General features: G+C 49.0%; 2 long non-coding RNA genes across 2 annotated transcripts; one reads left to right on the forward strand and one right to left on the reverse strand.

Annotated features, from left to right (window-relative positions):
* Positions 1–8,296: 8,296 nt before the first annotated feature.
* Positions 8,297–10,071, reverse strand: LOC127307384 (uncharacterized). The gene is made up of 2 exons (XR_007855503.1): positions 8,666–10,071; positions 8,297–8,578 (listed from the first exon to the last, which is right to left on the reverse strand). It is a non-coding gene; the product is annotated as an uncharacterized lncRNA (long non-coding RNA).
* Positions 10,072–19,115: 9,044 nt separating this feature from the next.
* On the forward strand, positions 19,116–20,796 carry LOC127309539 (uncharacterized). Its single transcript, XR_007857208.1, has 2 exons — positions 19,116–19,235; positions 20,562–20,796. It is a non-coding gene; the product is annotated as an uncharacterized lncRNA (long non-coding RNA).
* Positions 20,797–25,929: the final 5,133 nt, after the last annotated feature.

Below are 25,929 nucleotides of genomic sequence, written 5' to 3' on the forward strand. Positions count from 1 at the left end.
TCTTTTCATTGTCCTTAAATCTTTTTGATGCACATATGAGATTATCCCGTTTAATACCGGCTTAGTAAACAAACTATGAATAAATTTTCGGGACTAGGATAGTCCCCTCCAATCCCATTAAATACAATTCAAATAAACTTATACTCTTTCCGTCCCACGAAAATTGATATGTATCTAGACTAGACCCTATCTAATACGTAGACACGTCCAAATTTAATTTAATCAAATACAAGCATCATAAGAGGGAGAGAGTAGAAGTAAACAAGGACTGATTTTTTATTAAAAATAGGGAAATAGGGAATGGGCTGAAGGTATACCTTGAAGCAGAAGGTAATTAAGTGTGCAATCTCGTTGAAAAATTGGAAACAGAAACCGGGCGACAAAACATTTCCATATCGTTGAAGCCCTATCTCCATGCAAACTTGTGAAGGAATCAAGACAATTCTAGTAAATATGCAGAAAGAAATACGTCGATCGATCTAGTTGTAGCTACTTCAGGCAAAGCATGCCATATGCATGAGTAATTTATTCCCATACAGCGCGAGCCTTTGCCCTGACGGGCTAGATGCAAACGTTGCAGTCCAAAAACATGAATGCATTCCAAAGTTGGATGCCCAGGCGTCTATACATATACGGAGGACGTGGTCGCAACAATCAAACAACAAGAAGCTAGGGTACATCCATCTCGACGACACAAATCCATAACAATGTCTCGCCAGTATGATCGCGACAACGGGGCCTACGACGCCCATGTCCGAGGAGAATCTTCAAGGTCGGGCGCTGGCGTGATCGAAGGCAATGGTTCGGTCACAATGCCTGGTCCCGGTAGCCGCCGTGGCCCCTCTGCCGACGACGATCGTCCCAATGGCCGGACGATGAGTCTGCAACTTCTCTATACGAACTTGTCGCCGAGGGAGCGCTCCGCCGCTGACGCGCTTCTCTCGCTGAAAGACGGGGACGACCAGTGAACGCAAGTCGATCTCTGACTAGGGACTACGGGTGTCCGTGCATGCATGTTATGCACGTTAATTTCATATATGTACTTCTTTAGTTTAATTAGCTCGTCAGTTTACCTTCTAGCTCGCTCTACCTAGAATCTTGATACGTACTTTTCGATCAGTTATACTAGTTGCTCTAAGGAAATATTCGGTATTATCAAATTATTAATTGCCAGCTTTTTATGCTTCTGTATACCTTCTGATCTGTGTGTATGTGACAACTTTTCTTATCTTATCTGCGTTCCTCGTACAACTAAAGAAAATTTCCGAGGAAACAGAATATATAATACCCCTCAAATACGTACATTAATTGGGCCAACTTCATAAAGTTTGACATTGAGAATAATTTAAGATGTGGTAATATCTTATTTGCTATCCGGAGAGTTTCTAGCAGGCTCTATGCTAATTCTATGTAAAACTATAATTTATACCATCCAATGACGGTTTTAAACGATTTTGATTCTTAGATCTAGATGATATATTGCACACTCCAAACCACGTCAAACCCTAAATCTTTCGACCATGCACACGGCCGGGCATGGCACCTTACATCAATCGTACATCGGGTCTACCCTATAATTCTAGCCCTTCGGGCCTCTACCCTTGGTGTTCAAAGCAGATCAACCTCTGCAGCTTCGTAGCTATTGGTGGGGAAAATTGCTAAAAAGGGCACGTCTTCTTTGATACGTTTGTTATAGGAGAATACTAGGAAACATACCCGAGCGTTGCAACAGGAAAGAATCATTTGATAAAAAAGTTTGGCATCATCCAAATTTTATCCAAATTCGATCAATGCTCGTAAACCTGCCTTATTTCACCCTTTTCCCCATTATATCTTCAACATAGCGTAAGTCACTGTTAATTCCAATAAAAACATAAAAAAATAGACTATATATGTGTTAATCTTGATAGCTCTTTAAAAATACTTCTTTCGTTTGTACCGATATTTAAATGAGCTCTTCAATGAGCTCTCCATCTCCTTTTTGATTTTTTGATTTAGTAATTTATTGTAAGTACGATACGATACGACACAAATATCTACATATGTACAATAATAATTTATACAACATACTAAAATACAGATATTTTCCTTATTTAGATGGAAGGGTTCGTACGGATGTCGAAAGGAAATATTGAATGTACCTTATGGTTCGCTGTGTTTAAGCATTGATACGGGCTCGCGTCGAAAGGTGACTTGATAAGCAGTTCAATGGTTCTGTGACACAGTGGTGCACGTTTTACCTCCACGTTCCATGAAAAATTGCACATCCCAGCAGATTCACACTTCCTGGTCATGGCCCAATCAAAAAAGAAAAACCGGTATAACCTCCCAGCATATACAAAAAAAAAAATCACTCGCCAGTTCCCCAAACCCCTGCTTCTGATCTCTCTTCTCTCCCTCTGTTACCATAGCTAAGTTTCCCGGTCCGAATCAAACGAGGTTATTAGAGCATCTCCACTCGTTTGCCCTCCTCACGCCCAAATCCAGCGAAATTTACGGCCGGATTGGACGTAAATTCGGCGTGGGGAGGACTAGTTTCCTAGCCGCGATCTCAGGCGAAGACGACGATGCAAATTTGAAAAACGAAACCTTGACAAAATACGACTTAAAACGATTGAATTTAGACTAAATTTAATGATATTTACTATATATAGGGCGAAGTTCATACATAGAGGCCGAATTCGAATATATTTCGAATTCGGCCGGGGATAAAAATAAAACTAAATAAAACATGGCGTTCTACATGCCGAAATGGCGGTAGAACACCGTGTAGTCCTCGTCGCCGTCTCCGTCGCCGTCGCCGCCATCACCGGAAGGTGGCGCCTTGCTGCTGGTGCCCTGGCCGGGGTCTCCCCACCGGCCACCATCGTGCGGCGGGGACGGCGACGGCTAGTACCATTCGTCCTCGGACTCCTCGAGGTCGATGACGGGCACGGCGACGCCTGACGGAGGAGTCGCAGGCCGGCGGTAGCGTGCGACGTCCTCGAGGAGTCGAGCCTGCCGCTCCGCCTCCTCCTTCTCCCACTTGCCCCTCGACCAGGCGCAGGCCTGGTCGAGGGGCATGGCGTTCTCGGCGGGGACGAGGTCCTGGAGGGACCTCGCCATGACCGCCTCGAGGATCGCGGCGTCCTCGGCGTCGGCGGCCTCCTCCACCTTCACTTTCGCCAGCTTGCGCTTGCGCTCGCCGGAGGTGTCCGGTTCACGCTTGGGGCGGAGGCGTCCTCGTGCCGTCGATGGCTCGCGGATAACGATCCCGCCGCCGCGCGCGTGGTTGCTCGGCGGGGAAGGCGGCTCCGTCTTCACCGGCGCCCATGATGGCGCCGACCTGGAGATCGGCGTCGACCTCGACGCCGAACCTGACGATGAGGAACTGGCAGCCAGGCGCCGTGGCTGCCAGCTGCTTCCCCGGCGGCGGCTGGCCGATTCCCTCGACGGCGGGGGCATCGTCAGTAGGGGGAAGTTGCCGCCCTCGATGTGCTCGAGGACGGCCTCGAGCGTCCGGCCCGGCATGCTCCACCACCGCTTGCGTCTGGCGGTGTTGTTGCGCGGAGGCGGAGGCGGCGGGCCGTCGTAGGAGGCGAGCTCCTGCTCCCACTGGCGAAGGAAGTAGGAGTTCCACGCCGTCAGGTTGTCCGGGTGGTAGCGTGGCTCGGCGCGGTCGAGGTCCGACAATGTTAGTCGGACCTCCTCGATGGCGGCTTCGAGGGCGCGTCCCTGGGGCGGCGGCGGGATTGGCACGCCGCCCGCACTTAGCCGCCACCCGCCGCCGGGAGGCCTCATGTCCGGCGGGCAGGGGTACCCCGCCTGGTGGAGGAGGTGCCCCTCCCACGCGTGTAGCGACCGGCGGGGGAAGCCATTGTTGGCCGCGCCGTCTTCGTCGTTGTAGGCCATGGATCTCGCCCAGGGAAGAGGTCGAGGGAAGAGGAAGAGGAAGAGTGGTGCGACGCTTCGCGGCGAGCGGCGAGCGGGGTATTTAGGCGGGGCTGTGGAGCCGGCGATTTAATGTCGCGTGGATGCTACGCGTCCGCGGCGAGCTGACCGGCGACAGCCTTTACTGCGCACGGAAGACGATGCGCGCGAAAGACGATGCGTCTGCCGCTGATCGGCCGGGTCCGCCTCTGCGGCGAAGCCGAAGCGAAAGCGCGGGAGAGTTTTCTCGGTGTTTTGCGCGCTTTCGCTTCGTCCGGAGTCCCCGAGCGCGCCTCGGGGGTCCGGGGATGGCGTGGGCTCGCCGGATGGATTTAGGCCCAAATCCGGAGGAAAACGAGCAATCGGGGGCGCGACTGGACCGAATTTCGCCGTCCGGAGGAGAAAAGCGCTGCTCGGGGGCCTTTTCGGGGAGACGAGTGGCGATGCTGTTACTCCCATCAGCCTGCCATCCCTTCCATGGCAAGATCTGGACCTGGAGTTCATGCCGGTGATGCGCTGCACCTAGAGGCGCGAGCAAGTGTGGGATTTTAAAACGTCCGGCGGCAGCGGCCAGGACGCCAAGTATAGCAGCAGTGCAGCACCAACACGTAAGGCAACTCGACGGTCAGACGACGAACGGCAAACACGAGAACTCCGGTGAAGTTTGGAACCCCTGTGACGCTGCCGCTGGGAAGGAGGTCAAGGTGCCACGAGTTTGTCTGCCGAACTAAAGCTCTAGAATCCCTCCACTCGACCTGCGCCTCGCCGGAGGAGTGGGTGGTGCCCTCGCGGCGGCGGAGTGAAAGGGCGCTCGCGGCGAGACTCACGGGACGGACTCGGTGCTTGTCAGGTCCTGGCGTGGCTCTAGACGACGGCGCTGCAGCTCCAGACAAATCCGTCCGCGTCGCGGGCTTCATTCTTCTAGTCCTGTGCAGGGGAAACAGTCGGGAAGGGATGACACTGGGCACAGAAGGTCTGGGACTATGAAGTGGTATAAGGGACCATCTGGATCTCGACGGATAGATCGATTTTGATCTTCCATGGCAGGCGAAGTCCAGAGAATTGAAACAATTGATTTCGGTGGTAATCCTGTGCAGAGGAGAAGGACTATATATATGGACGGATTTTAGCGAGGAGTGGGCGAGATGAAGTCTGGATTGATTCGGTAGAAACTCTGGTTCGCTTAGAATGGAGTACTTTACAAACTCTCGTTCGCGTAGAATCGACTTCTTTACAAACTTTGGTTCGCGTGCGGGACAGGAGAAACGTGAGACGTAGGACGAGAAATTCATAGAACGAACCGTTTTTTACTATATAAGCGTTGGCAATATCATGTAATTTGAATAGAAAATTAGGGGAGAGGAAAGGTATAGATAGATTTTAACTTAGATGGCAGTGGTGGGTAATTTGTACCAACTTTTAGGGCAGTTTTGAATTGGACGAACAACTAAGGGAGAAAACCCTTTTGCTTTTAGTAAAAGTGCCCGTGCGTTGCATCGGGAGTAGCGAAATTTCAAATACTCCAATGAATCATACTATGTGATAACATTTCTCGTATGTTCCATCATCGACGAAGGTTTTCACATTTTCTCATATTCATGATAGACCTGTTTAATCCTAAGAAAAAGGATGGATAGACATGTTTAATCCTAAGAAAAACAAAGGTCGCCAATTAGAAAAACGATGGATATAGAGTTTTAAAATTGGTTATTTTAAAAACATTTTTTTTGAAACGGGGGCAAAAGCTTTGCCCCATTCGATTAATTAAGGAGAAAAGTTTGATAAGAAAGTCCGAACAAATAAGAAAAGTACAAGAGACTACTCTCGCGGCATGATTTGACCCAAGCGTTTAGCGCTGGCTATAACCCACAAGCGGGCCTCTCTCTTAATCTTATCTAGGATTACATCGTGGTTGGCATACTTGTTGTTGAAAACCCTTGCGTTGCGCTCATTCCAAAGCTCCCAAGTCACAAGAAGAGCTAGCGAAGAGATGGCTTTGCGGTTCGGCAAGTGGGGTCTTGTCATGTTGTGCCACCAAAGCTCGATGGATAGGCCGGCCCACCCATTGGGGGTAATGTCCGTGTTGTGCAACCACTCTACCACTTTGTCCCAAAGACGCGTAGTGAACCTACAATGGATGAAGAGGTGCGCCGCCGTCTCATTAGTTTGCTTGCATAGGGGGCATAGGCCGCAATTTGGCCAACCACGCTTTTGTAGGCGGTCGGCGGTCCAAATGCGGTTTTGAGCAAGTAGCCAAGCAAAGAATTTGGTTTTGGGAGGTGCCCAAGTCTTCCAAACCGACTTGTGGAGATAGGAAGCGACGGAGCCGATGAATTGCACCTCATAGGCCGATTTAGCGGAGTAATGCCCACTTGCCGTGAGATTCCAAGTAATGTCATCATCCAAATCATCATGAAGTTGTACCCCTTGGCAAAGAGTCCAAAGGTCGAGGAATTACGAGAAATGTGCCATGGTGAAGTCCTTGTCCAATTTGATCATGTGGACCCAAGCATTTCCATTTAGAGCAAGATTGACATTCCACCTTTTGCGCTTAGATGCGTCGAAGATGAGCGGCGCAATGTCCTTCGGTTTCCTACCCGTGAGCCAAGGGGCCTCCCAAAACGATGTTTTCTTGCCATTGCCAAGGGTGATGGTGGTCGCGGCGTAGAAAATATCCATGTCTTGGTCGGAGAAGTATTCCCATATCCCACCCAAATCTTCGATGGGTCCTTCCATTCATGCCAAGGCCACCGGAGGCGAAGTGCCGTGGCGAACTTGTCTAAGTCTTTGACTCCAAGACCTCCAAATTTATAGGGGAGGCAAACCGTTTTCCAATTGACTTTACATTTTGCCCCGGAGGTGGTTTCCTTCGCCGACCAAAGGAAGGCTCTTTGTAGCTTGTTGATGAACTTGGTAGTCCCCGGATGGATGGCGAGGGGAGTGAGGTAGTAGGTTGCTTGGGAGGTAATGACCGACTTGACAAGGGACACACGGCCGGCCGTGGTGATAAATTTACCACTCCAAGATGGGATCTTGCCGGCGCAATTGTCTTCGAGGTGTTGAAAGTCCACGCGTTTTAGTTGCCAAACCGAGAGGGGTATGCCAAGGTATCTCATGGGGAAGGACGTACGGACCACCAAAACACACAAATACTCCGACCCATCATCCTTGATTAACACTTGTCTTTTGTGGCACAATCGATGAAGGTTGCCACTGTTTCTCGTATTCATGACAAACATGATAAATTCTAATACTATAACAGTGCGAGCTCCTCACAACCAACTTTTAATACAACAAACTTGTAATAATGGTGGACGTCATCGCCATGTAAATTTAAGCTGTTGCGTGGTTCATCCCCATATTTTAATTATGCGGACTTTTCATGATGGTGGGTAGCACCTGTGTCTGATCTACATTTGATGTCTGAATGCGACCAAATAAACATCAAGATATCGCAAAAATTTACTGAAAAGAGTGAGGAAAACATTGTTTTCACGTGGTAACCATAAAGACCTGGTGCACAACAAACATCACCAACACGTCTACCACATATTACTGAGTAGATGCGTACTTCAATTGAAACCTGAAACCAACTTCTTATGCCGAAACTGAATAGATGTTGCAGTAGAGTGCGTACTTGTATGTGCTCATTTACGAACATATGAAATGATGATGCATGTGCTACCGAAAATCTAGTTTTCTTGTATTATTCAACAACATGATGTGATCAAAATCTGGAAGAGTATGTTTAAGATAAACTCAAACTGATGTTTTTCTTAGGAGTGAATCTGGTACACGCCCTTTTAGGTTTCTAGTGAATCTGATACTAACTTGTATATATATATATATATATATATATATATATATATATATATATATCGACGCGGATTTGCTACCATGGTGGCTAGCTATGCACCCATAGCCAACCGTTGGATCTGCCCCTTATGGTACTTTGAACCCCATCTAGATTTAACGGCAGTGACAGACGTTAGTTTAGAATCTTTTCTCCGAGTTACGTTTGTATTTACATATGTACTTTGGTTGGTAGAACCGTTGGTTTGGCACTTGGATAGGCCAACCATCTAGCAAACCATTTGCCAACCCTATTTCGGTTGGTCAAGCTGTTGGTTCGGTATTCGAATAGGCAAACCATCCAGCATACCATTTGACATCCAAATCAAGCACACCATTTGACAACTGAATCGAGCACCCAATTGAACCACCGAATCAAGCACCCAGATGTGCAAAACCTTCTTTCGCACTTTGAGATGACATCCACTAAAAAAACAATACAAGTTTATGAATAAATATGTAATTAAATTTGGGACCGAAAACAATACAAGTTTATGAATAAATATGTAATTAAATTTGGGACCGAAAGAATCAGTAGAACAGATTGGAAAACACTCCTTCTGCACATTCATCTGATATCCATCCAGAAATACATATTTATGAACAAATCTGAATACAAAAATTTGGGACCAAAAGAATCTCTAGTGTATGGTTGCTTGCCTGGTTGCCGTGCATACTGGGTACACAAGAAAACTAAAAAAAAGTGCAAATCTGTAAACAATTCTTTGCAATTTGACATGACAAAGTACATGTACACAAATTTTTTGGATCAGCCCCTTATGGCACTTTGAACCCCATCCAGCATGGTAGCAGATTCCTAGAAATTTTTGTACACAAAATTCCATCAGTGAGAGAGACTAGCAGATTAGGATCCAAAATTACCGGAATCAGCCAATCGTATTACACTATAGCTTCCAAAGGAAATTCCAGATCGAGCATCCAGATATGCAAATCCTTCTTCTGGACTTCGATCTGACATCCACTCAAAAATACATATTAATGAACAAATCTCAAATTGCAATTTGATATGACATTCACCAAAAGTACATGTTCAAAACAGAAAGTCTGGGAACAAATTTCGAATATACAATCAAATTACTCCGATTAATGTGTTTGGATGGCAGATTGTAAATGGGAATCTTCAATTAAATGAGTTCAGCGGACGGAAGTAACAAGAAAAACCAACCTCAAATCCACGTGCCCAATTACAGATCTTGCATCTTGCAACCAGGCCTCCCTCGCCCGTGAGAAAGAAAAGAATATTGTTCTGACAAATAAAAATGGATCCTGTGCAGATTCCACAGAGATGAAAATCAAATCATTGACTCGTGAAAAACACAAATTGATGGCTCCCTACCTCTGTGCATCCAAGAAAATTCGTGCAGAAGCAGATCGAAAAAGAAAAGGAAGATCACGAAGTGAAAAAAAATCTTGAAAAAAGGGTGGACAGACTGGGGAAGAAGCTCCGCTCGTGCCTTCCTTCCGAGCTGCAGGATGGATCACTGGTGGCCATGGCGCGAGCTGCAGCGCCAGCAACCTTGGCGCGAGCTACAGCGCCGGATCTGACAGGAGCGGGATCCAGGGGCTGGGCGAGCCGAGGGACTGACAGGAGCGGGATCAGGGGCTGGGCGAGCCGAAAAGGACGTGAAGCAAATCCATGTACTGCTAAAGTGCTAGTGCTAAACCGTAGGCCACAAATTAGGCATAGGAAATAAACTAGCACAGGAAACAAATTGGATCCGTCTGAAGCCAGAACAATTATGATCTGGATGATGGATTCATACCAAATAAAAAAGCTTCGGGGAAGGACTTGCATCTTGGTAAATCTTTATTTCAACAAAACAAATCAAGAGACTCCAGAAAAAATAAGCAAGAACGGATCTGAAATAATGGATTCGTAGGGAGGAAGGGGACGGCCGGTGGCGCGCGGTTGGAGGCGGGATTCGGGGCAGGATCCATGGCGAGTCCCTGCATCTCCACCGCGCGGTCCCCCGCCGATCTCCTCCGCGTCCATCCATACGCGGACGGGCGGGCCGTGTCAGGGAGGCGAGCATAAAGTGGAGGGGGCGGTCCGCGCTGGTGAGGAGAATCCGCGTTGAAGAACTACTCGACCATCAGCGTGGAGGTTGGATGGGTGGAGGATCAGAGGGGTCGTGGCTGTGGAGCATGCCGTGGTCGGGGGAGGAAGGCAGGAGAGTTAGGAACAGGTGGGGGAAAAAGAGAGCGCCGAGCGGTGGGTTCCTTTTCTCTGGCAACAGTGTGGGACTGCGGCATGTCGTGGACTCGTGGGTTTGGTCGCCTCGAGAGAGAGAAAAGTAACTAACGGCCGTTAAGTCGATGTGCGGTGGTGAATGCTCTATAGAGTGAATCAACGGTTAGATGCTTATGCGTAGCTAGCCACCATGGTAGCCCACTATTTTGGATATATATATATATATATCAAGAACTGATACATAAAGGAATTTTCAAGAAACTCTGATATGTGAAGGAATTTTGCAGAGCAACACTAACAGAACCTACAGCGAAATTCATTGCTATCCGAATCTTCCTTTTTCTACTGACTGATTAGGGAATTGGAAGACGAAAAAGAAGCACTGATACCTCTTACCTTGAGTGGAGCACGAGGACCAAGTTTCGGCAAAGTCGCCAAACGATGGCAAAGTCTAGGACAGGCTTTGGTCGAGGGACGCCGGAACTTGCGATTGAAAAAAACAGCACGCTTCGATGGATCCAGCAGCTAGCAGTACGGCATCTGAAGCTGCTCGCTCAGCTGGAAGAAAATAGGTATACCAAGGAAGGGGTTCTCCGCTCGGCCTCCCGATGTTATTGCGTCGGCACGCGCGGTTCGTTTCTCTTCCGGTTTTGGAAATATACGAATCGAACGAAACAAAAATTAGCTACATCGGACGAACGGACCAAACAATGGTACGAACGAAACGGACCAAACCGCGGAAACACTTCTTCTTCCTTTATTATTAGGTATAGGTATAGACTAGGACAATGGCCCGCGCGTTGCTGCGTAATAGCAAATATTGTTGAGTCCCTCTTCCGCCCGGCCCTGGCCAAGCACGCGCCAGCTCCGCACCTCCCTTCCTCTTATCGGTTTTCATCACTGCTAGCTGATATATGCTGCCCCCGTCACCTACCTCGGCGTCCCGTTCTGGCCCACCTCCCTCTGTCCCGCACGTGCTCGACCACCTCCGTCGCTCGGCAGTGCACATCGCTCTCTCTCTCTCTCTCTCTCGTCTCTCACTCCCGGCAACCAGTCAACATGCTCCGCATCATGCCCGCAGACCTTATCGTGAGTCGTGGGTCATCCTGGAGCTGCGGAGCGAGGTAGGCATGCATGCCATGTACGCATGGAGTGCGTTGTGGCAGCGTTGGGTGCTCGGGAGAGTAAGGTCAGGTGAATTGAGGAAGAAGACATATTTTTGCTGTCTAAAACGAGTTGTGGTGCGTTATATATGATTTGGTGAGAGGATAAATCAGTCGGAAGAAAAAAGATGGGATAAATCTAGATATGTGCTAGGGATGTGTGCATCACGATGCAGAAGCCGGGTATTTCCCTTTTAAAAAAAATCTAGATACGTGCTTTTTTTCCGTGGCACGGATGCACCACTGATGCCAGCGACCCACTGCATATTTTTTTGGTGAGATGTGAGCTAGCTTTCTTTTACCTGATTTTATGATTGATTAATTGATTTTGCTCAGACTCTATTTTATTGTTTTATTCCATCTGCGGCAACATGGTCAGAGACTGAGAGCATCACACATATCTGAGTCATTTCTTTTCAGCGGTGGGAGACTTCCCTTGGAATTGAGCTAGCTTACATTTGGCGATAGCTGATGCAGCACAGCTCCGCTGACCGACCGCCCTCTCTCGCGCCGGTCCTTCTGACCCGATGCCCCCACCTGTAGCCAGGCGACTATTCTCTTCCATCGGCCCGTGGGGGACGTTAATTCCTTTCCTCGTTAGATCTTAGATCTAAGAATGGTCCTGCTCTTTGTTATTTACAAGGCGACTTGTTGATGCTCAAAAACCTGACGTATATAATGCGGCTAGACTCGATACATTCTAGCGAGGTGGGACTATTCAACATGTGTTATTTTCTAGCGATGGCTCACGTGGTTAGCGTACCCTTTCAATGACGGATTGTTATCGTGCCTAGCTTCTCTCCCCACATGCGCAAATTAGAAACGTGGCTCATGGCCCATGAATGGAAGAACACATCTAGCGATTTGATGCAGAGCCCAGCAGTGCATCTACCTAGCCCAGTATGGCGCAAGCACCAAGCAGGGACAGCGCGAGCGACGAACGAAGCAAAAGTACGAACCGTTTTTTCATTAACCGGTGGCAATGGCTGTAATTTCCATTGAAAATTAGGGGTATTTCAAAAACGGACGAAAATAATGGGGAGAAACCTTACTTCCTTTATTAGTAGGTAAAGATATAGAAGAATGTCCGTGCGTTGCTACGGCTAAATAAAATTAGATTTAAGTATGTGGAGTAAGAAGTTATCTTTTAAAGTTGCACAAACAAATTAAGAAGTGCCCCAGACATTAGCTTTTAAATATTATTATTATCTCTACTTTGCAATGTAAAATGTTTTGGTAGGCTATTTTAGCTTAACAAAACTTTTTATATTTAATACCTGGGGTCTTAAAATATCATGTATTTTTTTATGAAGTGTGATATCTTTTGTGTCTTTGTTTTGGAGGAAAAACTTTGAGCAACTCGCCGTATTGTATATTGTACCCCATAAATATTTTTTACGAACACACATGTATTAAACTACTGAATTCGTATTTCACATCCCGGACAAACTAAATAGAGAAGTAAGGATTTTTGTTGTTCTCGTTGTTTGTACATTTTTGATAAAAAAACGTCTTTGAGAAATATTACATGCGCTTATTTACTTGCGATGTGTCTCCTATAGCTCATGCCAAGGTTATGGAGATCGAAATTTGTATCAGAATCAAATCTAACAATTGCTCCTATTCTGTACCATGATTTCAACTTTTCTCTGATGTTGCTAACGAAAGGTTGTTTTCTGACCACATCCACGCCTAGTCCAACAGGATCTACCTCCTGAGAACATGCACTTCTAGATCCGTTGTTAGCTGTTTGTATACTCCAAATTACAACAGCCAAAGCAGGTCCATAAATCTTAACCAGCAAAAATAACCCAAGAGTGCCCAGTCCAAGCGAGCGGTACTAAGGCCTTGTTTACTTCTCAGGTTTTTTTGGGGTTGGGAGGGGAAATTTCCGGCCCACGACGAAATCCCGAAAGTTACCGAACGGCCCGTTTACTTCTCAGGTATTTCTGGGGAATTTTCTGGCCCATCCCCGAACTTCCCGATCCGCTAAGCTTCACGCTCGCATATCCTCACCCACGAGGGTACCCCCGTGTTTCTGCTCGTGGAAACGGAGAGAGCATATGCGGATGGCTGCCACCAGTCCGCCCCTAGCGTGGCGGTTCAGTTTCTCTGGCGACTCGTTGGCGACTCACGACGGGTCCTGGAAAATTCTCCGGCGATCTGATCTGCCGGATTTCAGGTTCTCTCGTGGCTGTCCTGTAGATCCTAGTAGTGTCAACGATCTGGTCTCTTGACTTCTCTCACGAGTCGGCCAGGTCTTCGTTCTTTTGTCTCAAAAACCTAGGTCCACATAAGCCTTTCGGGTGATTCTAGGGCACCTGATCGTACACCACACACAACAACCTAGATCTGCAGTGCTCGTTAGGGGGAGAAGGAAGAGGAGGATGGAGGGCGTGGAAGGGATGATGAAGGGTCTCAAACTCTCTGAGGATGAGAGGGCAGGCGTCAAGATTGGATGGAGGGGTGGGGGAAAGATGGGTGTGGTTCATATGCAGGCCGTCGGCAAACTGCTAGCAGAGAAGCCGGCGCTTGCAGAGGCGATCGAGGATGCGCTTGGGCCAGTCTGGTGTCCAATGAAGGGGATCGACGTGAAGGATCTTGGTGAGAATATTTTTCTGTTTACGTTTCATCAGGAGGGGGGTAAGAAGAAGGCAGTAGACTCGGGTCCGTGGAGGTTTGAAAAAGATTTGATGGTAATGGAGGAGTTTGTACCAACCAAAGCACCTGATGAGTATGAGTTCAATAGGATTCCAATCTGGGTGCTGGTGTTTAAGTTACCCTGGGGAATGATGGATTATGATACAGCGGAATCCATCGGTAACAGAATTGGAGAGTTTCTGGCTGTAGATGGAATGGTCGATGGTTTGGCCATGGGGAAGTATCTTCGGATCCAAGTTCGGATGTTGATCACAAAACCACTGATGAGGGGTACAACAGTGGAAATTGCCGAAGGAAAGAGAACAATTTGGTGTCCTTTTGAATATGAGTATCTTCCAGATTTTTGCTACACATGTGGTATCATAGGACATCTGGATAGAGGGTGCTCGTTGAAGCTGAAGAAAGGAGAAGTAGCACAAAGTATGGGAGAGAACTGAGATGGCTGCCACCGGCGGATGAGCTATGGGGAGCCGAGAAGGATATGGTCTAACAACGGTAGGGGTACACAAGGAGGTCGGGAACTAAAGGGAGAGAACATGGTAGTGATAGTCAGTCTTGGAGGAAAACTGAATTTTTGTCCAACGGAAGTGGTAGAAGGGATGGAAGGGAGGAAGTGGGGGCGAGGCCGTTGAAGATCACCGATGGTGGGATGGTGAATCCAAGGAATGATCTACAGAACCAGGTTTGTGTTGAGGGGAATGTCAAGGAGGCTGAGGAGGTGCATGCAAAGGAGCTTATACTGAAGGAACCAACTTATGAGGGGGGGATGGGAAGGATGATAGAAGGGAAGAAGGCCAAATAGAGGGAGAAGCCGGAAAGGTACCAATGATTAGTGGAAGTTGGGAAGGAAGGCAAAATGGAAGGCAATTGTGATGAGGAAAGAGGCACCGAAAGTACAGGGGTGTCAGATACATCAAAGGGTGTGACTGTACGGAAGCAAAAAAAATTTAAAAAGGTGGCCAGAGATGGGGGAAAGAAGGACGAGGTGAAGAGTGCCAGTGCGGGTAAGGTGGGGGCGAAAAGGTTGGGTGAGGATATGGAGGTTGATGAGTCAAGAAGGAATAAGAAGATAAAGGATACAGATGTGGTAATGGAGGGTCTGATCGAGGAAAACCCTACAAGCGCGGGGCTGTCGGAACAGCCCTGCGGGACCCAATGATCATTGAAGGTTTTAACTGCCGGGGGTTGGGGAACGGCCCGGCAGTGCGTGGGCTTCTGGATATCCGGAAGAAAGATGACCCCGATGTCCTTTTTCTGTCAGAGACTAAACTGAAGAAGGATAAAATTGATTGGTTACGATGGAAGATTGGAATGCCGAATATGATGGTGAAGGATTGTGATGGGAAGGGAGGAGGTCTGGCATTGTTTTGGAAGAACACCATAAATCTTAGGGTGATCGGTTTTGTCTCCAAATATCACATAGATACGGAGATAACGGAGGCAGATGGTTTTGTGTGGAGATTTACAGGAATATATGGAGAACCAAAAACGGAGGAGAGGGAGAAGACTTGGCAGTTGTTACGGACATTGAAGCATCAGAACGATAAACCATGGATTTGCATTGGTGATTTCAACGAAACCTTGCATACATGGGAGAAGGAGGGAGGAGTTCCTAAACCGCAATGGCGTATGGAGAAATTTAGAGCGGCTCTGGAGTTTTGTAACCTTGATGATCTGGGGTTTATGGGTGATGCTTTCACCTGGAGAAATAATAGTCATACTGCCGAGGCATACATAAAGGAGCGTTTGGATAGAGCCGTTGCTTCACCGGAGTGGAGGAGGAGATTTCCAGCATATAGAGTGACAAATGGTGATCCCCGGCATTCTGACCATAGACCTGTAATAGTTGATACACAGGGAAGCTTATGCAAAAGGCGGGCACCGAATCGTGGCACTCTGCCAAGATTTGAGGCGAGATGGCTGGAGGAGGACGAGTGTAGGAGTTTAGTGGAGAATGAATGGACAAAAAAGATGGAGGTGGAGGGTACAGGTGTGATGGAAGGGGTTCGTGGAGTGTTGGGGGAATTATTAGATTGGAGTCGTAATGTTCTGGGGGATTTGGAGAAGAGGATCAGTAGGATGAAGAAGGACCTTGAGGCGTGTAGAAGGAAGGAAATCACTGCTGAATCTATTAAGAGGGAAGAAATTCTGAGATTTAAATTGAGTAGATTGGAGGATCAAAAGGAAACATATTGGAAGCAAAGGGCACATGCTGATTGGTTGAAAGGAGGGGATAGAAACACTAAATATTTTCATTCTTTGGCATCAGAAAGGAAGAAAATGAATCGTATTATGAAGTTAAAGAGGGAGGATGGAGTTGAGGTGGAGGAGGAGGAGGCCATGAAAGAGGTGGTGACTAACTATTTTTCCAAACTTTTTACTTCCTCTACAGGCACACGTATGGATGAATTATTGGGTCACATAGATCAAAGGGTAACAGAGGCAATGAATACAGAGCTGTGCAAAGAGTTCACATCCAGGGAGATTGTGGATGCGTTGGAGAGCATTGGGGACTTTAAAGCTCCTGGTTTGGATGGTATGCACTCAATCTTTTATAAGAAATTCTGGGATATTGTGGGGGAGAAGGTTACAGAGGAAGTGTTGGGTGTTCTTAATGGTGGCCCAATGCCTCCTGATTGGAATGAAACTTGTATTGTACTTATTCCAAAAACAACCAATCCAGATTGTATGAAAGATTTGAGACCTATAAGCCTTTGCAATGTGGTGTACAAGCTAGTCTCCAAAGTTCTTGCTAATAGGCTAAAGTTAATCCTAGACGATATTATTTCCCCAAATCAAAGTGCTTTTGTTCCAGGAAGAATGATTTCTGACAACATCCTCCTTGCATATGAGTGCACCCATTATATGAAAACCAAGAAGCAAGGGAAGGAGGGGTATGCAGCAGTAAAACTTGATATGAGCAAGGCCTATGATAGAGTAGAGTGGGAATTTTTGGAGAGAGTGATGAGGAAGCTAGGTTTTGCGGATAGATGGGTTCAGCTTGTTATGACGTGTATCACCTCGGTTAACTACCAAGTAAAGGTGAATGGTGCTCTTACTGATATCATTACACCGCAAAGGGGCCTTCGCCAAGGTGACCCATTATCACCATATTTATTTCTCCTGTGTGCGGAGGGTTTTTCTTCTATGCTGAACAAGGCCGAGTTGAGAGGAGAATTGGAGGGGATACAGATTTGCAATGGTGCCCCAAGTTTTAACCATCTTTTGTTTGCAGATGACTCATCTGCACCGATAAAAGCAAACCGCGAAAGTGCCAAGTCTCTGCAAAATTTACTACAACTTTATGAGGTGTGCTCGGGGCAAACTATCAACTTTGATAAGTCTTCAGTGATGTTTAGTGAAAATACAAGTGAAGACAGGAGAAGACAAGTCTTGACCGAATTGCACATTAGTGAGGAGGCCAAGACGGTTAAGTATTTGGGTCTACCGGTGTATGTGGGTAGATCGAGGAGTAAAACATTTGAGTATTTGTTGGAGAGGACATGGAAGAAAATACAAGGTTGGAAGGAACGGATGCTATCAAAAGTTGGGAAAGATATTCTCATTAAAGCATGTGCCCAGGCCATTCCAACTTTTGCTATGTCCTGTTTTGATCTAACAAAAACTCTCTGTGAAAAGATAAGTACGATGATATGTAGATGGTGGTGGTCGCAAAATGACAAGGAGAACAAGATGCACTGGTTGAGTTGGGATCAACTATCGAAGCCTAAGAGTGAGGGTGGACTTGGGTTTCGTGATCTGTATGGGTTTAATCTGGCAATGCTAGCGAGACAAGGGTGGAGAATGCTCATGAACCCGGAGTCTCTCTGTGCTAAGGTATTGAAAGCAAGATATTTCCCAAATTCATCGATCCTCCGGGCAACAGCAACACCGGGTATCTCTTACTCATGGAGGAGTATTCTGAAAGGTATTAATTTGCTCAAGGAAGGTCTTATTTGGCGAATTGGTGATGGGGCCAAGGTGAACATCTGGACAGATCCTTGGATTAAAAGGGAGGGTAGTAGGGTGCCAATTACTCCAAGACGCCAATGTTTACTGACAAGAGTGGAAGAACTAGTTGACCCACTTACTGGACAATGGGATGAACAGATTGTCCACGATACTTTCTGGGATATGGATGCACGCATTATTTTGGCTACACCGCTAAGGGCTGATTTTGAGGATTATCCTGCTTGGCACTTTGATAATAAGGGTATTTTCTCGGTGAAATCTGCATATAAACTTTATGTCAAGCAAAGGGATGCTGATGTGGATACAAATTCGGGTAACACATTTGGGAGCAAGTTTTGGAAGGAACTTTGGGATCTGCTTTGTCTGCCTAAAGTTAAACAATTCATGTGGAGATTAGCACATAATAGCCTTCCACTGCGTATGAATATAAAAAGGAGAGGTATTGAATGTGATACCCTTTGTGTTTGCTGTAAAAGACTAGATGAGGATGGAGCTCACCTGTTTCTGAAATGCAAAGAAGCAAAGGAGGTGTGGAGCATGCTGAAAATGGGAGATGTCCGTGATCGTATGTGCACATTGGAGTCAGCTGGGGATGTTTTACAAGAAATCATGCTTCTTAATCAGGAACAGAAGACTCTCAGCTGTTGTCTCTTATGGCGCGGTTGGCTTCGAAGAAACAAAATTAATGCGGAAGGAAAAAGGTTGGCACTTTCGGACCTTGCTGGCCAAGCAAAATATTGGGCAAGAGAATCGATGCAATGTATCAACCAGAAGAGAGAGGATACGAAGATTTCGACACAGCCTAAATGGCAGAAGCCGCCAGCTGATAAAATTAAGATAAACTTTGATGGATCCTTCTTTGCTGATCGAAGTACTGGTGGCTGGGGGTTTATTGCTAGGGATGCACAGGGTGATGTGAGAGGGGCTGGAGCAGGTCCAATCCATCATGTATCATCTGCGGTACAAGCTGAAGCTATTGCATGTGGTGAAGCAATCATGGCTGCCACCATGTGGGGGATGGGAAGTATTATACTGGAAACAGACTCCATTAATCTGGCAAAAGCGTTGATGAGCACTGAGTTTGATTTGGCTCCTGAGGGTATCATCTTCCGCGACCTACGGTCATACCTTTCTTTAAATTTTGTTTCTTCAGAAGTGGTTTTTGCACCACGTGCTTGTAATAAAGTAGCTCATGAACTGGCGGCTCTTGGCGTATCGCAGCAGAACAGTCGTACGCTGTGGGTAGATACGGTGCCAGATGATGTAATGGTTGTGTTGGCAAGCGAGTTCGCTGTGCCAGGTTAAATGGAATCATGGTGTTCCAGGTCAAAAAAAAAAAAAAACGGAGAGAGCACGCGACCGACGGCGACGGGAGACGGCGGCGGCGGGGAAAGGAGACGACGGCGGGGAAAGAAGAGCAAATCACAACGGTGCCGAAGAGATCCTCCTCCGGCGGCTGATCCCCGGTGAGTGCTCGCGCCTCCTCCCCTTTTCCCCTCCTCCCTAGGTTTTCTTGGTGTGGCCGCCGTCCGCGACGGAGCTCCGGGAGCTCGCGGCTCCGATGAGATGAGCTCGTCGGCGTTGCGTGTGTGGGCATGCCTACCATGGCCGCGCTCCCACTAGCAACCGCGGCGTTTTGGGCAAGGAAACCGCATCTCCCAGCGCGGTCGGCGTGACAGTGAAAAATTTCTTGGGTTGGGCAAGATGCGTTTTGTTCATTCCTTCTTTTGCCTCAAAGAATATAGGAACAAATAGCTTTGACAAACCATCAATTCCTGGGTGGGAGTGAACACTATCTGCCCACTGCCCTTATTACTGTTACGGTTAGTATTACCTGGTTCTGATGAACACCATACTGCCTTTTCTGCAGTCAAGTTCAGTAGAAATCACTGTTCTAGAACCTGTTTAGCCAGAGTTGAACATTACATGTTAGTGTAACTTGGTCATCACAATGCCAGTCTGGGCATGCGCCAAGATATGTGGTTTGCTAGCTTTGCCCTTTTAATCTTTGTTGATCAATGCATATCCAAATACACTGGGACATCCAAGTTGGTGCACCTAGTTACCTCTAAGATGAAGAATACAGATCATCATGATACCTAAAATGTTATATTCTGTGCTAATGCACCTAGTTGCTGCAAGCTGCGGTTCATTTTATCTAGCTGCATGCACTTTATGTGTTTGTACCATTTTACCATTTTTGTACCTTCTAATCTGACCAACTGTAAGCAAGAAATATATCCATGCATGAGTTTTTCCTGCCCCAAGAAATGACGTTACGGATGCAGTGCTGCATTATTTTATGATTCAGTTTACTGTTTACAAACCTGCAGTCTATTTGATATACGTACACAAAGGCTAGAGCTTATTAGGAAGAGGAGAGAGGAAGATGACGAGGAGTTCATTTCCTGACAGAGTAGGTGTTCACGATGCTCCCTAAACACTAGCTGCCTGCATGAGGAGGTGTCTCTAGGGGTCTTTACGCAACCCGGTCAGAGCTAGGAAGAAGATTTGAAGGATTCAAGCTTTCTTCGCATTATTAAATAGAAAATCAATCCGCATCATAAAAGTAAAGGGCGCGTTGCAGATATTGGATTCTTAGATGAAGGGTTTGGTCACGGACGTTGAGTATGCATTTGTGTGTGAGTAGTAGTTTACAAGTAGTAGTTGGTAGCTTGACAAGGGATCTAATCTGGGCTCTCTGATGAACTTAGATTGTCTTAGCTCTATACATTTGAACTATCTGTAAGCGATGTATCAGTACTAAATTCTACCTCTGCGTGTATTTCTAGCTGGAGGTCCTCTGGCGGCGGCGGTGTGGTTTCCGGCGTTTGGCGGCGAGCGCGCCATGATTTCTAATGTTCTGTCAAACTGTATGACAATAAGTTTATAGCGGCAGTTGCTCATCTGTTGGGTCGAGCAATTTATTCATGTGTGTTCTTGTTCGAGAAAATTGGATGACAAAATTGCATGACACGAAGTTTATGTTAAAGACGAAGTTTTTAATTTACTGATTGTCTATTATCACTTCCTGAAATGCAAATATTGAGTTTTTATTATGTGATCTCAATCCTCTCTTTTTTTTTTGACAAGGGATAGACCCCGAAGGGTCTAGGCGGTGCATATATTAATGACGGTGACAGTACAATTAGCAGGAAGACCCCTAGCACAGAAAGGAGCTACAGAGGTGTCCCTCACTTTTACAAAGAACAACCTGGACAGAAAAATAAAAAAGCAATCGAGTCCAAGTTCAGCACCGTCGACATTGAACAGAAGCCGTCGCCGACCATCCTCGACACCACCGGGGACGACACCACTTGGGGTGAAGAAGACGAGATTCGCCGTCGCGACTCCATGGAAGGGCCTCCGAACCTGGAGGTTGAACAAACGATGCTCCATCGGCATCCCGCAAAGCCGCCCTTCGGCTATCGGATTCGGTTGGCAAACGCTGGCCACCGATGTTGTGCTCCTACAGATGCACCTTCCCGAGCGCCGCATGATCAAAGCATGCACGGGATCACCATGCTCCTTCCTCCTTCCACCACCACGGCAACATAGAAGACCTTGCACAGCAACGCCTGCAGCTGAAATCAAACGGCAAGAAAGACCCTTATTGACGGAGCTTCCAGGAGGCCTCCTCTCCATCGTCACCGGCTCCGTCCATGGGAGCACAACGACGGACAGGAGAACCACCAGACGGCGCCAGATCTGGGTCAAGCGACCTGGAACCTTTCTCCCGGCAAGAAGCCGACAAACAGCACAAAGCTGACAACCTGCACAAGGGCAGAACTCATCAATCCTCTCATATCCCCTCTCATCCCAAAAACAAAGTAACTAGAGGTTGTGGGGAGAGTGTGGGGAAATTAGGGGAAATTAGGGGGAAAATGGGGATTGGGTGAAAGGTGGGGTTTCACCCTATCCCCTCTCATCCCCAAACCCCTAGGGGGTGGAAATACCCTAGGAGTAAACAAGGCCTGAATGACACCTGTAATACGCTCGATACAGGGGAAAGTAAATTCACAAATCGATGAGCCGGAGGAGAATGGGGCGTGTGGCTTCCCCTGTCGCCCCGATCCGGTCAAACCCACGCCCCCCTCGTTGATCGATTTCCTCGGCATCTTCTCCATCTCCGGCGCCAGCACCGCCTCGTCTTCGTCGTTCTCCTAGTGCCCGCAATCGAGCCGGGGGCCTCCGCAATCGACGCCACTGCCGTCATCTTCGTCTCCGGCCGCCCCCGTCCTCCTTCAGCCGAACGGAGAGTCCCTCCCTTTTTTGCTTCCCGGATGCTTTTTCGCCGTGGTGACCGTCGTCGTTCGCTGCAGGACCTCGCCGCCGGCAGCCCTTTGACGACCTCGGCAGCGCCGCTACTACTCGACCCCTCGCAGAGACGCGCACCTCCTGTGCCCACTCCCTCGGCCTCTCGCGCGCTACCTCGTCGAGCCCGTCCTCGACTGGTCGCCCGCCGCCGCCATCTCCCTCACCTCCAGCTCGCCTTCGTCCCCGCTAAACTCGCCCCCTTCCGTCGTCGTCTCGCACCCGCGATCAACCAGGAGCACCTGCTGCTGCTCGATGTTGCTGTTTCCCGTCGCGGCATATCTCGCCACCCCACCTCCTCACATCGAGAGTTAAAAACCTATACGCCGCGCCGCGTGCGCTTGGACCAGGCCCGCGTTTTGTTGTTTTTGTTTGTACGGTTTTTTCTCTGGTTTGGTCTGATTTTTTTGGTTTGGTCTGGCTTCAGTTTCATTCGTTTCTTTTTTAGGAGTACTTTTGTTTAAAATGCTTAGATTTTTAGAAATAGAGATTTTTGAAATTTTCATTTTTAAAAATTGTCTAACGTTTTGGATTTGAAAAATGTTTTGAAAACGTTCAAATTAGTTTGGGTTTTGAATTTTATTCGAATTTTGTATTTGTCAGAAATTGAAGTTAACTGATTTTTATTTTTGTTTAGATTTTGAATTTGTTGAAAAAATTGTATTTTGAAAACAGTCTGATAAATGAGCTGGCCCGTGGAGGAATACGGTCAAAAAAAAATACGGCAAAGTGCTGTGCTCTGCCAAAAAAAAAAATACGGTAGAGCGTAGGTGGGTGAAATTGGCAAAGTGCAGAACTGATAAGCGAGGAACGCCGCGTTAAGGGCATCTCCAACCGAGCGACCCAAACGGACGCGCTGGACCGTCCGTTTTAGGTCGTTTGGCTCGTCCACCGGACACCCGGATGTCGCGCGGACGCTCGGAGACGTCCTGCTCAATTTTTATTTCCCAACGCACCCACGACCCAAATTGGGAGCAGCTCAGGGGAGGCGAGGAGCGGGGCGGCCGGTCGCCGCGGGCGCAGCCCCGTTCGCCACCGCAGGCCCGTCGTCACGGGCGCAGCCCCGTCTCCGCCGCGCGCTGCCCCGTCTCCGCCGCGCGCTGCCCAGACTCCGGCGTGCCCAAACAGCGAGCACCCGCAGCAGCAGCCGCGCAGCAGCGCATGGCCAAAAGCAACAGCTCCACGGCGTGCACGGCGTTCACAAATCAGAAGCTTTGGCAGCACCTCGCGCGTCCGCGCCTAGCTGTGCCCAAGCACCGCCACCGGCTGCACCTCCGGCCGCGTCAAAGCTCTGGCTGCGCGTACCTGCGACCGCACCATCGCTGCGGCGCTCGTGCACCTGCTGCGCCGCTCGTGCACCGCGCTGGCTGGTGGTGAGCAGGGTGCGGTTGATGTCCGCAGCTGGTGAGCAGGCGTGCGCGCGCGACGCGGCTGGTGCGCACGGCGTTGTGGCGAGTAGTGGCGCGGCACAGGGCGTCGTCAAGGCGAGGCGCTGGCTGCGTGGCTTGCGGCGGCGGCGTGGCACGGCACGGACTGGGCGGCGTCGAGGCCAGCGACAGGCGGCCCGAGGCGCGGCACGGACGGGGTGGCGTCGAGGCGCGGCACGGGCGGCGTCAAGGCGCATGCTCGCGTCGTGGCATGGCGCGGCCTGGGCGGCGCGGGGCACGGCCTGAGGGCGGCGCGGGGCGCGGCCGTGGCGTGCGAGGGCGGCGCGGGCGCGGCCGTGGAAGGCGAGGCACGGACGGGGCGGCGTCGAGGCGAGGCCAGCTACGGGCGGCGTCGAGGCGCGGCCCGGGGCGGCATCGAGGCGCATGCTCGCGTCGTGGCGGGGCGCGGCCAGCAGCGGCCCGAGGTGCTGCAGCCAGCCACGGCGAGCTCCGCCCCGTCTTCGTCTTGCTTGGCGGCGTCGAGGTCGGCGGCGGTCGTTTCAACTCCAGCGACTTTCAATAGGGCTGAAAAAAAGGAGGCAGCGGCGGCCTTCAGGCGAGGGTGGAGGCGGAGCATGGTTAGGCGAGCTCGATTCCGGCGAGGAGCGAGGAAGGTTTCCATGGGAAAAGGCGAACGGAGGAGAGAAGGGTGGGGGCCTTGTGGTTGTGTCACTGTCAGATGGGCCAGGACGGGGACACAGGCGGATACAGTGGACGCCCGCATACGTCCGGCTCGCCCTAAAAGTCTCCCAAATTTGGGCCAGTTTTGGGTCAGGCCGGACGCTGCACCTGTCCGTTTTTAAGTTGGGTTGCCCCGTTGGGAGGAGGTTTTGTCCGAAAAGACCCAAACGAATGATTTTTTCTGCATTTGGGTCTCCCGTTGGAGATGCCCTAAGCCCATTAGCTGGCCACCACCTCCTTCGACCCATGTCAGACCACCCCATTGCACCCCGTGTCAGTTTAACAAACACACCCCTGCCTCCAATTTGTAAACGCGATGAAGTCTCACGTCCGCTCCTTCCTCATCTCAACCAGACTACCCGAAACCGAAAGCGCTGTGCCCTTCCGCTCCTTCCGGCCACCACCACCACACGCCGCCGCGCGCCGCCCTTCTTTGCTTCACACAACGCTCCAAGTCGTGGTTCAGCGCTCGGGCCTGTCAGCTGTCTCCGCCCGCTCGAGCGCCGCCCTCCCCCTTCCAGCTCAAGACCGCAGTTCATCGCTCGGGCCTCTCTCCGCCCCGATCCGATCATGGGACCTCATCCACCTCCCTCGGAGAACAACCGTACGCGCTCCCTCGTTGTCCGCTCTGATTTCGTTTCTGTTGTTTCCCATCTCTCACCATCCTTTGCTTCCATGATAGGCCATTGTCTTAATTTCCTTCTTAATCCAATCTAGTGAGGTGGCTTGTTAATTTCGGGAAAGTTGACGTATATAAACCGGCTGATTTCTTTACGATGGAGCGAGGTGGGACTATTAAACACAAAATATTTTAGCATGTCAGGCTAATACAGCATTTAGACGGGACGAATATTGCTTGCGGGGGACGAATATTGCTTGCCGCCCATTGCTTTATGCAGGTATGGCCCTGCGGCGCGATGGAGAGATCGGAGGCAACGGGCCAACCGTTACCTTACTTTTAAGCGGTGCAATTGCCCGTAATTTCATCAGATAAATAGGGGCAAATCTAAAACGGACGAAAATTTGGGGAGAAATCTTACCTCCTTTATTAGTAGGTAAAGATATAGACTAGCAAAAGAGCCCGTGCGTTGCACCGGAAGAAACAAATGATCAAACACTACAAAAGAACCATCAGTGTTAACACTTCTTCTCTTTGTCACCATCACATTTTCTCGTATTTACATAATCATCACTACTACTATTAAAAGACACAGAGAGGCAGATCCAGAACATCTACACCGTCTATTCACAGTATTGAACGGTTCAGATTTAAGTTAAAACATTGTTAGACGCCAAACTCCCACGTCCCACGCACGATTTTGGTCTAACCCAAAACAGAGCAACAGGAGACCGAAAAAAATTGCAAGACACAGAAAATTACAACCGCTGCGCACGATTTCTCCACCAGCCTGCCAATGACGCCCCCCGCACACGGCCGCACACTGCAGGCTGCCGGTGCCCTGTCCGACGCCTGAACACTGCAGGCCGCCGACGCCCTGTCCGACGTCGCCCTAGCCTAGCACTGCACAGCGCCGGCGCCCTCTCCGACCTCGCCCTGGCCGACGCCTTCGCACTGCACGCCACCGGCGCCCTGTCCAACCTCGCCTTGCCAGACGCCTTCGCACTGCACGCCGCCGGCGCCTTGCTCTGCCTCCCAGGTCGCCGCCTCCATCTGCACCCATCTGACCTCTCCCCCAGGGCATCTAACACGTCCACCACGTCCAGCTGCTCCAAGGGC

This window comes from Lolium perenne, chromosome 6 (genome assembly GCF_019359855.2).
Source record: "Lolium perenne isolate Kyuss_39 chromosome 6, Kyuss_2.0, whole genome shotgun sequence".
Classification (NCBI taxonomy): domain Eukaryota; kingdom Viridiplantae; phylum Streptophyta; class Magnoliopsida; order Poales; family Poaceae; genus Lolium; species Lolium perenne.